At 43.9% G+C, this 5,088-nt stretch overlaps 1 pseudogene; it reads left to right on the plus strand.

Annotated features, from left to right (window-relative positions):
- Positions 1–4,652: 4,652 nt before the first annotated feature.
- Positions 4,653–4,804, plus strand: LOC144586183 (U1 spliceosomal RNA; annotated as a pseudogene).
- Positions 4,805–5,088: the final 284 nt, after the last annotated feature.

Here is a 5,088-nt window from a genome sequence, read left to right on the forward strand (position 1 = left end):
CTGTTAAAGAGCGTATTTGTCCCTTTATGATCCTAAGATCACTGCCACACACCCCAAACTATTCCCCATAGGGTACCTGCCGCAAAGGATAGAGGAAGGATCCCCCTGATCCTGTATCATCCTCGTCCTTGTTCGGGGCGACTGGCCCATTTTTCTTGCACCCCAGCCTTTTCCTTACTGGCGTTGTATCCCACCCCAACTGTTCTATTTCCAACCCTCTGAGTTCCTTAAACAACCGCCTAGTTTGTTCTTCCTGTTCTTCCTCCCTGTGTGGATTGTAAGGGGGTGGCCGTTCCCTTCCATCCACGCATCCTCCAGCTGCCTGATCGTCCCCATCCCCTTCTCTTCTGGGCGGGTAGGGCAGAGGGAAACTCCTCTAGTTCCCCTTTCGGTGCACAAACCCCACTGGCTGTGCCCGAAATTACCATTGTGAGCCATAGCCCCACTGGCTTCAACCCACACTGCCCTGGGTGCACATCCTTACCATTTCACCCGGGGTTTGAAAATCCTGCACTTTTGCCTGTTCCCAATGGAGAAGCAGTCTAGCCAACAGACTGTTCCCCGGGATTCCTAACTCATCTTTCCCTCGACAAGTCTGGGCGTCCCCAACGGAATCCCCCTTTTCCTTTTGGTCCCCACTGGACCGTTTCTTACCCTTAAACTTCTGATTGCCCATCCCGCGGGAAGACAAAACACAAAGGGATCAGGGAGGTGTGTGAAAGGTAAGGGGTCCTTTCAACACAGACACAAAGAAAGGTTTCAGACTTCAAACACGCAGCCTGACTCCGGGCGCCGGAACTTCCAACGGTCACCACGAAGAACTGCAGGCTCAACCACTCATTCACAATCACTCTGACAACGCCCGCCCCAATAACCACAGTTCAATATTTCAATACTCACCACGATTACCCAGGCGCTGTCTCACCCGTCCTCCTCACGTTCGTGTCTCACTGTGAGTTCTTGAGACTGTGTAGCCGGGACGCCAGGCGGGAAACGGCCGTCGAAAACAAGACGGGGGCCCTCCGGTTCTCCGCAAGGCTGCCGCCGTTCTCCACAGCCTCAACGGACTTGAGCCCGGCCCCAAAAGGGGCTTCTATTATCCCACACTTCTGACACCAATCTGTTAATCGGAATTCAAGACCCTTATGAATTCCCCCAACAGAAATGGACAGAGACACGAAGGCTACAAAGTGGAGGCTATTTATTATTCGCTTGCTGCAGAAAGCGGAGAGAAAGCAAGCCAAGCCATGCAAGGCGTTGGTTTCTCTGAGGAACGAAGGAAGAGTACACATTATATAGGCTGTCCGTCCGGGCGGTCCGTTACGGCTCACAAACTTACTACAATTTCATTAAGTTACAAAAACATTCTATTTCTACTGCGCAGCCTCGCTTTTACGGAGTCTGCACTTCCTTTTTACCCTGTCAGCTATATCTTATCGGCCCAGGTTACTCAGGAATTTAATTATAACACACACACTCCTTAGCGAAGGAGTTAAATTCTCATCACTCAGCTTCTGGAAATTAATTTACAAGCTATGCACCAATAGCCCTTTACTCCCTTTTTCCTTTAGTGAAGAAGTCAAACTCTCAGCAATTTTCTACTCACATCAGCGGTCCTGCTCTCCACTAATTTTCTCTGGGAAATAGAAATGACTTATTTTTCTTTTTCACCTTATTGCCAATCTGTGCTCAGTCCTTTTAATAAACAATTACTTTAATTTATAATAAATGTATATTGCTAAGTGAGTGTGTTCTTTCTGTAATTTGCAGAAGGAGCCACAGAGGTTTAAAAAATTAGTGGCACATGGTCTTTAAGTGCAAGCTAATTTCAAAAGTCTCTAGGCCTTATGAGAGCAGTCTGTTTTGCTGAGTATTATTAAGGTCTGATCAACCTCTTTCTGAAGACTATTGCTTAAATCTCTATGCTGGGATTCCTGAAAATCAAATTGAGTGTTAACATACACAGAGAGAGAGAGATTCTAGGAAAAGGCCTTCAGTATACAATTTTAGATATTTTTTTTACACTGAATAGTATTAAATCACTTTTACTAAAATGTGGGGTTATTCTGCTGTTCAACATAATGTTCCATTCTACTTCAAACCTACTTGATAAATGTGCATTCAAATCTCTGAAATCTTACTGATCCTGCTCTCCACTGATTTTCACTGGGAAATAGAAATGACTTCTTTTTTTTTTACCTTATTGCCGATCTTTTAATAAATTTATTTATTTATTTATTTAATTGGATTTCTACCCCGCCCATCTAGACCAAAGGTCTTCTCTGCGTGGCCACTTGAATTTAATGGCTCTAAAGCCCATTCCTCCCCCTGTGGGCTAACAATCTATTGCATGAAGCCGAATGGCACTGCTGGCCCCTTTCAGAATACCTTAAAATATTTTTAAAATATAATGACATGATACTTTAGGGTCCTTATTGCTTCTTTCAACTGGTAGTTTGGTTTCCTTTTAATTTCCTAAAATTTAATTTAAATTTAATTTCCTAAATAATTGTCTTAATCTATTATAAATGTATAAAAGTTAAAGCGGGCGGAAATACCGTATTTTTTGCTCCATAAGACGCACCTCCAAATAAGACGCACCTCATTTTTAGGAGAGGAAAACTGGAAAAAAATATCCTGGCAAATTCATAAGGCAGTAGCAATAGATAGATGTTGTCACATCAATTACCTCAAACTTCTTGCAGTGTACAACACAGTGAGAGCTTTTGAACAATTTGTAGTTGGCAAAGTTATTCCAATAGCCACAGACAGCAACACTACAATGCTTTATATCAACCACCAAGGAGGAACAAAATCCATGTCTTTCTTGCTACAAACAGTACAGTTTTGGGACTGGTGTATTCTCAAGCATGTCATTTCACAAGTCGTACATGTACCAGAAGTGGAGAATCATGAAGCAGACTTCTACAGCAGGATGACACACAATGAGTGGGAATTACAGTACCATCTCAAGTTTTAACACTTATAATGAATTGTTATTGCACTGAAAGAGATGAATAAACAGATTGTTGCTGGGTAGTCAATAAGAGCTATGATGAAGAAATCACCACCAGCACAGGTGTAAGCAAACAGCAAAGCATGCCTCACTTCCACTTCCTCCCTTCCTCCCTTCCTTCCTTACAGCAATAAAGTTTTTTCTCTCTCCATCATTCAGTTCTTTACTTTGCAGCATGCAGCATGTCCACAGAAAGTGTGCTTACTTTTATCAGCTTTTTGCAGCTGATCCTCCTGTTTCCTCCACTCTCTAATCATTTTTTTCAGATGAGGAGGCCCAAAATGTCTCTGCACTGTTCACTGTTTCCATACTCCTTAGCATATTTTACTACCTCTAGTTTAAAAGGAATGCTATATGCTAGCCTTTTCTGCTTTGCACTGGTAGAATGAGTTCCCATACTCTGCAAGAAAAATGTGCCCCTTATTCATCACATCTACTGGGACGTGGTGGAAAAGGGACGTGGTGGCGCTGCGGGCTAAACCGCAGAAGCCTGTGCTGCAGGGTCAGAAGACCAAGCAGTCGTAAGATCGAATCCACGCGACGGAGTGAGCGCCCGTCGCTTGTCCCAGCTCCCGCCAACCTAGCGGTTCGAAAGCATGCAAATGCAAGTAGATAAATAGGGACCACCTCGGTGGGAAGGTAACAGCGTTCCGTGTCTAAGTCGCACTGGCCATGTGACCACGGAAGATTGTCTTCGGACAAAACGCTGGCTCTATGGCTTGGAAACGGGGATGAGCACCGCCCCCTAGAGTCGAACACGACTGGACAAAAATTGTCAAGGGGAACCTTTACCTTTACCTTTACTGCCTGCTTCCTTTTACAAATATAATCTCAAAGCAGCACAGAATCATAGAATAATGGAGTTGGAAGGGGCCTATAAGGCCATCAATTCCAACCCCTGGTTCAATGCAGGAATCCAAATCAGAGCAGATCTGACAGATGGTTGTCCAATTTTAGAGACTACAATAGGATAAAATACAGTAGCTGGGAATCACAATGAAAAGATAAAATCTACCAGCAATATTGTAGAACAACAATGATTAAGAAAAACCAATAAAAACAGGGGGAGTGACACCATGCAGCTTTTGTTAACACAAAAATACTACTAAAATTTCTATTTCCAGTTGTGTGTGTGTACATGTGAAATGATATTTATGAAATGTTGGGTTCTTAAACCAATTTTCAAGATTTCAAAGCTTTACTTGAACATATTCAGATCTGTGATTCAGATCTGCCCTCTGCAATTCAAATTGCCTTGCTCCTGATGAGTCCATAAAAACTGGACTCAGCTAATGTGGCAAGCTAATACACCAAATAAAACCTGTAGCCCTAGTGGTAATATATTAAGGAAAGGAGTGTTAGGTCCCTTTTTGGTTTCCCTTTTGAACTTTATTCTGCATGTGCTCAGTGCCTTTTTAATCATTCTGTGCTTCAGAATGAAATTTGGCTAACAATACACATTAGCCTCCCCCCCCCCCCCCGGTCCCTTAATGTTTTAAATATCTGCAAAATTACTTCTATTTAGGCCTAATTTATGATGAAGTGATGCAGCTTCCTGCAAAGCTCTGAACTACAGAGAGCTATGCCTTTGGGGGATAGTGCACACAAAGGGCCAGGAGGCTTAGGGGCCATTCAAAGTCAGACCTGGCAGGGGAGATACCATTGTTGTAAAAGTGGTTTTCCCAGGGTAAGGCTCATCTATTGCACTTTGGATGAGCTGACCCCTGTGATTTCCCCAAATGTGGGAAAGTCAACTGCCTGAGTGGGAGACTCTTTGTGGTTTTCCTTGGTCTTTCTAGAACCACCCTTTGGTCCTTGGCTATTTTCACTGCTTGCTGCCATAGGCCTGTTTGCCTTGCTGGTTTTCCAGGTGAGCTGCAGGAAGCAGATCCTGGAAAGCTAGCAGTGCAGAATGGTGAGGTCCAAACAGAAAGCAGTCTCTGCTGCCAGTTCAGAGGCCTCCCAGCATGGCAGTGGGAGGCTTTTGGGTGGTGGTGGCTGAACCCTGGGTTACTGCATTCACTCCATAAGACGCATGTACTTTCCCTCCCACCTTTTTGGAGAGAAAAAGT

The sequence above is a fragment of the Pogona vitticeps genome, chromosome 1 (assembly GCF_051106095.1).
Source record: "Pogona vitticeps strain Pit_001003342236 chromosome 1, PviZW2.1, whole genome shotgun sequence".
NCBI classification, from domain to species: domain Eukaryota; kingdom Metazoa; phylum Chordata; class Lepidosauria; order Squamata; family Agamidae; genus Pogona; species Pogona vitticeps.